The sequence below is a fragment of the Camellia sinensis genome, chromosome 7 (assembly GCF_055761805.1).
Source record: "Camellia sinensis isolate YWXY chromosome 7, ASM5576180v1, whole genome shotgun sequence".
Taxonomy (NCBI): domain Eukaryota; kingdom Viridiplantae; phylum Streptophyta; class Magnoliopsida; order Ericales; family Theaceae; genus Camellia; species Camellia sinensis.
In genome coordinates this window covers 112,969,496-112,980,129 of record NC_138967.1, presented here as the reverse complement: position 1 = coordinate 112,980,129, position 10,634 = coordinate 112,969,496, and the positions used below count along the sequence as shown (strand labels likewise).

The 10,634-nt window shown below is 34.4% G+C and overlaps 1 long non-coding RNA gene across 1 annotated transcript; it reads left to right on the top strand.

Moving 5' to 3' along the window:
* Window positions 1–537: 537 nt before the first annotated feature.
* LOC145795267 (uncharacterized) lies at window positions 538–5,428 on the top strand. The gene is made up of 2 exons (XR_014335874.1): window positions 538–716; window positions 5,139–5,428. It is a non-coding gene; the product is annotated as an uncharacterized LOC145795267 (long non-coding RNA).
* Window positions 5,429–10,634: the final 5,206 nt, after the last annotated feature.

The following is a 10,634-nucleotide window of genomic DNA, read 5'->3' as shown; positions in this document are numbered from 1 at the left end:
TATTTTGGTATATAATTGGACCATGTTTGATTATTTTCAGATAAATTTGTTGGGACTATTTTGGTATATAATTGGACCATGTTTGATTTATGGGTGAGACCCATGATTTGGATTTAATTTAATTTGAATTTGTTTAATGACTCATGTTTAACTGTTTGGTCATTTTTAATTATGTGATTGGTAGTAACCACCTTAGAAGTTGTTATTATTTATTATATAGGATTATAAATAATATTTGATAGTTGATTTTATGGTGTATACTATATGGCGAAAAATTATATATTTTATGAAGAATGAAAATGTGTATATTTCGTAGTGATAGAAATATTATATTTTGTGGTGTACAAAAATATTATATTTTGTGGTGAGAAAAATTATATCATTTTATAATTTATATTATAAAATTTTGAGGTATTATTACAAAAAATATATTTTTAGAGAAAATAAATTTTGCGAAGCAAACCCACGTGGGTTGCCTCCCTACTTTTTCCTTCCATCTTATCACTTTTTTTTTATTATTCCTTTCATTTGGTGAGTGGAGCAGAGAGCTCCTACTCTCTCTCTCTCTGTCTCTCTCTCTCTCTTTCTTCCATTGATGCTTAATCTTTGAGTTTCGAGTGGGAGTCTTTAGAGTGAGGTTTTGCAAAAATTTTGTAAATGAAAGTCGGAGAGCTCGTCGTGATCTTCGCAATGGACGTCTCAAATTCATGATCGGGGCAAGATTTGCCTTCTTTATCTGATCTGCTTCATTATTTGAGATACGGACTTTTTTCATATTTTTATATTAAAGCTATGTCAGGGTTATTTTGAAAAAATATATCATTATAAGAAGTTTTCATATATATATATATATATATATATATTCAGATTTTTGTTTAGTAATTTTTGAAGAGAAATTATGTTGAAATGTTAAGAATATTGTTATTTTGAAATTGATTTGGAAAAATCATCCTGTGTTGGAAATACTTGTTAAAAATCCGAAAATAAAATAAAATAAATAGTTGTATGAGTTGTATCTACCTCATATTATGGTTAGATAATTTATTTTGGGAAAAAAATGTTGAAATATTTATCTCATCTTTGAGTTTTAGAATTTATTTTTGAGAAGAAAAATAAATTGATATTGATGAATATGGTGTGAATTGTTAAGTTGAGATTATAGAATGATTTTGGGATTTAAGACTCTGAAAGTGCGATATTTATGATTGTTTTGTAAATGTCAATTTATTAATTTTAGAAAAGTTGTGAAATTGTGATTTGTAGAGATTTGAGAAAAGTGGCTAGGCATGAAATGTGGGGGTATTTTGAGTGATGAGTCATATGAATTTATGTTTATTTTTATTAATTTGGAAGATGGTGAACTTAATGGATTTACTAATTTGATGAATTAAATTAGTTTGGTTAACATTTAAAATCCTTCGTAATTAAAGGGGTGCTATTGGGTTTAAATTCTTAACTTTAATATTATGAGATTAAAAGTGATGATGTTGACCAAGAATGAGATTTGGGGAAATTAAGTGAGATTAAGTTGACGTGATATGGTATTTGGTCCATAGTTTTACTAGTTGAGTTATGTTATCATAATAATACCTAAAATTCATATATGAGATATTCGAATTGTTTTGGCGAATTTTGACAATAAAGGAAAAAAATATGATTTTAGCTCGTTTGGAGAAAATGGATGAATTGGATTAAAACAAGAATGAGTTATCAAAACTTTTATTTATTTATTTATTTTTCTTTCGTTTAATTTGATGTGGATGATATTGATAATCGGAAAGTGAACACTGACGTTATATTTTATATTTATAGTCAAGAGAAGATTTTGATATAACTGATTAAATGTTAGAATATTCACTTATGTTTATTGAGAATTATGATTAAACTTGAAGATCTCGAGATTTCACTTGCATGAGAAAAATAAGAATTTGATTCTATTTAATGTTTGGAATGGGGATGAGTTTTGAAAAGATTGTAATTACATTTCATTGATAAAGTATATGAGTTAAAAATCGATGAAAACTTGAACCCACTTTGGTGTCATATGTTATTGCTATTGATGAATCTATTGCTTAGAAGTTTTAGTTTTGATAACTGGTAGGGAATTGCCACGTTGGTATTTGAATGAGGAGATTTTTGGAAATGTAAGAAAATGATCGACTTTGGAAGTTTGTTTTATATAAGGAATATTGGTGAATTGTCTTGAAAAGATTAAGTTAGAAATTGTTGATTTACATGTGGTAAATACATGAACATTGGCATTGTTATATTGTCTCTTGGGATTGTATCATGATATTTCATTGATAAGGATATGGAAATTGATCACAATGGAGAATTGTGTAGAAGAAATTGGAAATGGAATCATATGAAGGATTGTACATTTTGCATTATCATTTTATCGAACCACTATTGAAATTGATTTTTAATCTTGCATTGGAAGGTTATGGTTTTAAAAGAGAAATTGTTTTATGAAACAAGATCTATTGTTTTGTTTTTGGTAAATACGTTGGTAAGTCCGGATAGGGGGTGTAGTTGGTATTGGTTAAGTTGGCCTAAGTGTCTATGGTGAAAGACCAGAAACCCGTGCAGATAGGTGTTGAGCCTTTCAGTTACTACTGGTAAAAATGACATATTACAGGTGTTGAGCCTTTCAGTTAATACTGATAAAAATGACAAATTGGTAGTACTTGTAAAGTCTACTTGCAGACACCAGCCTAGGGATTACCTGAGTCGTATTTACCATCTTGGAATTTTATTGAAATTGTTGGATTAATGTGTTTTCAAATTGGTATTGTGCGTAAGATTTTCAAAAGATGAAAAATATTTTGAACATGACATGACATATGTATTCATCTCATAAGATTGTATAAAATGGGTTTGATGAATTGTTTAATTATTTGATTCAATTGATAATGAGATAATTGAATGAATTGAAAAAGATGTCCTGTTACTATTGAAACATGTTTATTTATTTAAGTTAACTTGTTGTGGTTAATTAAATAAATTGGATTTAAGAGATTATGTAATAAAATCATATGATTTTGACATGATATGATTTCACGTATATGTATGAGTATTTTGGTACCCGCATATCTTCTAATGTTTTAATATGAGATTGCTTGGTGAGCTAGTGGTTGCTCAACCCCTGCCTGTACATGTGTACAGGGAATGCTTTTCGGATTTGAAGATCAAACAATGAGTTTTACCATTTCATAAGTGTAACATAGTGATGGATTGTACTACTTCATTTGTTGTTTGGCTGAGTGCTATTTTTTTATTTTAAAAAGTAGTCTCTTCTCTTTTATTATAAGCCTCAGGGCATTTTTTTTTATTTGTATGTAAATGTCATTCTTGTGTAACGAGAGGGAATATGTATATTTAATTATTCATCATTTCATCTAAGGATGAAATGTTATTTGTAAATGGACTTAATTAATGAATATTGGTAATGTTATCTGAGTAATAAAATATAGGGCTTGACAAGATTCAAGGGACAAACCCTAAATTTGAGTTAAGGTATGACAATCTACTTAGAATCTTTGTAAAGAACTTATCTTTTGCTTGAAATCAAGAGGAAGTTGAAGATTTACAATTTATATGAGTTAGGGTTTGAGTTATGTAATTGTTTGAGCTAAATTCAAGAAATTGAACCTTAATCTCCTCAACTTTGTTTGATTTGAGTTCATGCTTGTGATTAATGCATGAAATAAACCCTAAATTGTCCACACAACAAGCATTTGTGTAAGGATCATCCATGTGTATATATATATATATATTTTGAAGTTCATCATGAGGTTTTGTATATATATATATATGGAAAAAAAATGAGATTTTGATTTTGACATTGAAGCTAGATTGATGTATTTGATTTGAAATTCTACTTGAATCATGTTAGTATATCAAGTTTTGAGTTAGTTTTGCATGAATTTGGGCTTAAAATTGAGTTTGGGAACTTGGCTTCAAAACTCCATCTTCAGACTGTCTGAAACTGCTCAGATCGCTCGTGCGGCTGCGAGCTCCGCACAAGTGAAGCATGGACCAAATCAGGGGAAACCATTCTGCACGCTTGAGCTGCCACCACCTCTGCACTAGGAGAACGTGACCGCTCCAGCTGTTGGACTGGTCGCATGAGCGGCCAGCAGGGAAGAAAAATTCTACTTTCTCGTGTTGACCTCCTCTACCTCCCGAACCCATTCCCAACCTTATTTAAACCCTCCGGGAAATGAAATGATGGTTAGAAACCCATTAAAAAAAGGTTGTGAACTATTAAAAGAAAAGTGTATGAAATGAAACGAATTATTTATCGAATATGTATGTGACATATTTTGTATAAGTCGTGTGCTGGAGGCAATGTTGGAAGACCAACCGTACTGTAAGTAATAGTATTGTAAAGATACGTTCTTAAATAATCATTTTGATCCAAATATAGTGACGTATTTTGAAATTGTGTTTGAATTGAAATGAATGAGTTTTATGAATGTTATATGACATGTGCAATATGGACCTAAGGTCGTTTCATTTATGCTATGATATGCTTAGGCCTGAGGCTATTCTGTTAATAATATGACAATATATGATTGGACTGAAGGTTGTTCTGAACAGTTGTTAATGTGTGGGCCTGAGGCCGTTCCATAGTATGTGTTCATACGTTTGGGCCCGAGGCCGTTTTGATATATTGGACCCGATGTCATTTTGTCATATGTGGGCCCGATGCCATTTTGATATATTGGACTCGAGGTCATTTTTTCATATTTGGGCCCGAGGCCATTGTGATATATATGGGCCAAAGGCCATTTTGATATATTAGACCCAAGGTCGTTCTGCCATATGTGGGCCCGAGGCTGTTGTGATATATGTCGGCCCAAGACTGTTTTGATATATTGGACCCAAGTTCATTTTCATATACGTAAGCCCGAGGCCGTTCTGTTATATGTTGGGCCTAAGGTTGTTTCGTAACATGTGGGCCCAGGGTCATTCTGTGAATGTAATTATGGATAATGTTATAAAGGATGTAATTTTGAAAAAGCACTGTGTTCACATAATATGCTTTCTTTAATTCAAGATTATTCATTTGATTCTCTTTGCTTTACTATTACTCATTAAGCTTTGCTCACCCTTTATTATGTATACACATGTAGGTGATCAGCAGCATGGAGCCCAACCTTAGAGTCAGCTTCAGGAGCTATTTTGCGAACACGTCAAGTCATGCCTCCAAGATGGAGCTTTCGCCTTTAACCCATATCATGCTATGACTTTTGTTTTTCTTTTGCTGTATTGGTCTTGGGATATGTAACCTATATGTATGAAATTTCCTATGGTACATAAATTTTTGCATGGGCATGTAAATGTGTGAATGTGTTATGATGTAAGCTATATAATTTTGCTCATATTGGTACAGCTCAATAGACTTCTTCATTTGTTGTATGCTTCCTCTTATGGCCCCATTATTATAATTATTCTGTATGTTTGTATGAGACCGAAGGTAATCAAGTGATGATTGGCCGGTTATGGTCTAAGTCTCTAGAGGCGGGTTTGGGTCACGACAGCTCTCAAATACAATCCATGTCAATTAACCAATTTAACCCCAAGGCAGTCACTAAGAAAGTCTCAATGAGCGGGACTCATATTAGGACTACTGAAGAGATCAAATTTATGAAAATTAATCCGAAGACCCGATTGATGACAAAAAGTTTCCATAAACCATTTCAAACACCAAATCTCTACTAATTCAAACTCCATGAAAAATAAACAATCATCTGCGAAAAAAGGAAATGAGATACAACCAGTGCATTAAAGTTCCATTGCTAAGAATATAAAAGTTAAATAGCACATCCATTGCTAAGAAGGCTTGTTAGTGATTGAATTATACCTGTACACTTGGCTATCTCAAAGCATGAAGACAACTAAAGCCACTAATGACATCTGAAAAAGATTCTGTGTATCTTATCCTCAAATCTTGTAGAAACGAGAGCTTTATGCACTCGGGACTGACTCTAGCCCAAGTTAGACAACCTTGGGCTCCCAAATAATTTTTACTCAGTATGCCCAAAAATAAAAGGCTAAGGTAACCAATTATAATCCAAATTAAAGATTCTTACAAATTACACATAATTTTAATTAATAATTTTGCACCTTATAGCACCGAAAGTTTGCCATTTTACCCTAGTTGGTTTAATTTTTATTTGATATTATAGTTTTAACTCTTTTTTTTTTTTTTGTAATAAATTGGGTGTTGTTTTTTCTTATAAAGCAACAAGACTAGATTTTAATCTTTGATTTTCTCCATATCTTAATATATGTAAATAAATTTTGGTACATAATTTCAGTAATTATATATGTAAGCATACTTTGTGGGTAGTAAACCCCCCCCCCCCCCCCACCCCAAAAAAAAAAAAAAAAAAAAAACTTAAAGTGATTATGTATACAATAATACTACATAAACAATGAAAAATTTATATGGATCACATTCATTTTGAAAGCGGCTCACATTACACTATCTTTAAATCATATATTATACACCTTTTCAAAATACATTTTTGATAAAATTTTGAATAGATTACACATAAATGACCCTATTTTTAAAACTTTTCCCAGTCCACAAAGATTTAGGGTCGGCCAGCTCGGTTCACACTAGACTGCCCTGAACTGAAATGGTCAAATGAACTTAAATACTAATAAATTTTGGAACGAAGTCTTTAAATACCTTTAATGCCCTCATTAAATATTGTATTCATCATCTCTTATGTGTTTATAATTTTCTGGATCTCTCTCTCTCTCTCTCTCTCTCTCTCTAATCTAAGAACTTTACTCCACTATGCATCATCGCCACAACCACTGTGCACCACCACCATAGCCACCACCACAATTGCTATTCACCACCACCACCACCCTGTTAGGGAAAATCGATGTGATTCCCCACAAGTAAATCAATCAATGGGAATAAAAATTAATGCGGAAAAATTAAATCAAAGGCAACACAAGAATTTTTACGTGGTTCCCTCAATGTGAGGTACGTCCACGGGATCGAAATCCGATTCCACTATCAACCAAATAATTCCAAACGATTACAAACGAGACACTAATGGTCTCACAAAACACCCTTAGGTGAATTCCAAATAATCATAAATAAACAAAGAGGAAAGATCTCACCAAATAGATGAACCAAAATCTTCTGAACCAGAATTGAAGAAGACCCAAAATAACAATCCAAAAACAGCATCAAAACAGCGTCACATCACACACAAAAATAACCAACGAACTTGATCTAAAGACTTCTGCTCCCCAACACAGCAAGCTTATGCTTGAATAGCCAATCCACAAGTGCACCAAGCACAAACTCAACAAACATGAATAGGCAGACACACCCCTTACGGCAGAAAGCAACAAAACCAATATATCTATATATATATATATATATATATGGTTGGGTCTTGAGTTTGTTTTATCAAACTTTAATTGTATCCAATTTGAATTGGGTCTCCTTAAATATAATATATAAAAATATATTATACTAAACCAAGCCAAATTAAAACTCTTTTAATAAATCAATTTGGTCCCACACTCCAATAAGGAGGTATACCCAACAATTCTCCCCCTACCGACTTAGGTGGAGACATCAACCATACCCGCCAAAGTTCGACACTTCAAATGTTTGTCCCTCGACAAAGTCTTTGTCAACATATCTGAAATATTATCATCTGTGTGAACCTTTTCGAGTTGTAACAATTTCGAATCTAACACATCACGAATCCAGTGGTATCTCACATCAATGTGTTTCGATCTCGAATGAAAAGTAGAATTTTTACTCAAGTGAATAGCACTTTGACTATCACAATAAAGTACATACTTTTCTTGCTTCAAACCCAATTCTTGCAAAAATTTCTTCAGCCATAACTCTTCTTTGCAAGCTTCTGTAATAGCAATAAATTCAGCTTCGGTAGTTGAGAGAGCAACACATTTTTGTAATTTAGATTGCCATGCCACAGCTCCCCCTGCAAAAGTCATCAAATACCTCGAAGTAGATTTCCGAGAATCAACATCACCAGCCATGTCAGAATCTGTGAACCCATCAAGCATCGGCTTACCATCCCCAAAACACAAACACACCTTCGAAGTCCCTCGAAGATACCTTAGAATCCATTTTACCGCTGCCCAATGTTCTTTACCTGGATTAGAGAGAAAACGACTCACCACACCAACTGCGTGAGCAATATCCGGCCTTGTACAAACCATGGCGTACATCAAAGAACCAACTGCTGAAGCATAAGGAACTTTCAACATCTCTTCCTTGTCTTTCTCACTTGTAGGACATTGATTCGAACTAAGCTTGAAGTGACCCGCAAGTGGACAACCAACCGGCTTTGCTTTATCCATATTGAACCTCTCAAGAACTTTCTCGATGTAGCTTTCTTGAGACAACCAAATCAGCCCCTCTTTGCGATCACGAACAATTTTCATACCAAGAATTTGCTTTGCCGGTCCCAAATCTTTCATAGCAAAAGACTTGCTTAACTCCAATTTCAACCTGTTTATCATGGTAGAATCTTGACCCACAATTAACATGTCATCAACATAAAGCAAAAGAATAATAAATTTACCATCCGGAAAATTTTTCACAAACACACAATGGTCCGAAGTGGTTTTAGAAAAACCATTATTCATCATGAAAGAGTCAAATTTTTTGTACCATTGCCGCGGGGCTTGCTTGAGGCCATACAAACTTTTCTTCAATTTGCAAACAAATTTCTCTTTCCCTTTTTCCACAAATCCTTCCGGTTGCTCCATGTAAATTTCTTCTTCAAGATCACCATGCAGAAATGCGGTCTTCACATCAAGTTGCTCAACTTCAAGGTTCATACTTGCAGCCATGCCAAGTACAACCCGAATAGAAGACATCTTTACAACTGGTGAGAAAATCTCGTCAAAATCAATACCTTTCTTTTGCCCAAAGCCTTTCACAACAAGACGTGCCTTGTACCTCAGATTCTTGCCATCATTCTTCAATTTGAAGACCCACTTATTTTTCAGAATTTTCCTCCCTTTAGGCAACTTCACTAAATCATAAGTGTGATTTTCAACTAAGGAATTCATCTCCTCTTCCATGGCCTTTTTCCAATCACCTTTCTTTGCATGCTCAATTGCTTCTTGGTAGCTCTCAGGCTCCCCTTGATCAGAAATCAACACAAATTCATTGGGAGGATACTTTCTTGAAGGTTGTCGGTCCCTTGTAGATTTCCTCAACTCAAGTTGTGGTGACGGTACTTGAGTTGGATGCTCTTCCTCAATTTCTGGCTCAACTTCATTAGAATTAGCATCATCCTCTACATCTTCAATAGGTGGCTGCACATCTCCCCCATTTTCATTATCAACTGAAGATGAAGGAGATGGATCTATGTCAATGGGATCACTTGTTTTTGGTTCCGGTTGATCACCTTTGCCAAAGTCTTCAATTGTTTGGTCTTCAAGAAACACAACATCACGGCTTCGAATGACTTTCTTGTCGACCGGATCCCACAATCTATACCCGAATTCATCACGCCCATAGCCAAGAAAAATACATTGTTTTGACTTGCTATCAAGCTTGGACCTTTCATCTTTTGGAATGTGAACAAATGCTCGGCAACCAAACACTCTCAAGTGCTCATAAGACACATCTTTGCCGGTCCAAACTCTTTCTGGAACATCACCATTCAAAGGATAGGAAGGAGACAAATTGATCACGTCAACCGCTGTCTTCAACGCCTCACCCCAAAAGGATCTTGGCAATTTAGCTTGTGAAAGCAAACACCTTGTTCTTTCCACAATTGTGCGGTTCATCCTCTCGGCAACGCCATTTTGTTGAGGAGTCTTCTTAACTGTCTTTTGGTGTCGAATACCTTGGCTGCGACAATACTCATCAAATGGCCCAATGTATTCACCACCATTGTCTGATCGGATGCACTTCAATTTTTGCCCTGTTTCTCTTTCAACCATGGCCTGAAAATGCTTAAATACTTCTAAAACTTGATCTTTAGTTTTTAGTAGAAAAGCCCAAACTTTCCTTGAATAATCATCAATGAAAGTAACAAAATAAAGTGCACCACTATGTGTTCTAACTTTTAAAGGACCACAAACATCCGAGTGAATCAACTCCAAAACATTTTCTTTTCTAGAAGCAACATTTTTATGAAAAGAAACTCTATGTTGTTTACCCGCCAAACAATGAACACAAGTTTTAAGATGTGTACCTTTCAAACCGGGTAGAAGCTCTTTCTTGAACAATACTTGCAGCCCCTTTTCACTCATATGGCCAAGCCGCTTGTGCCATAATTCAGTAGAAGTATCTTCTTCAAGTGCATTGACAACACCTTTACAAATTTTTCCTTGCATCGAATAAAGTGTATGAGTCTTCTTACACTTAGCCACCACCAAGGAACCTTTTGTGAGCTTCCATATTCCATCACCAAATTTGTTGTTGTAGCCTTCATCATCTAGCTTCCCGGTAGAGATCAAATTGAGGCGAATGTCGGGAACATGCCTCACATCTTTAAGCAACAACTTGCAACCCAAATTTGTTTCCAAGCAAACATTACCCATGCCAATAATCTTGGACAAACCTTCATTACCCATTCGAACAAAACCATAATCTCCTTCGG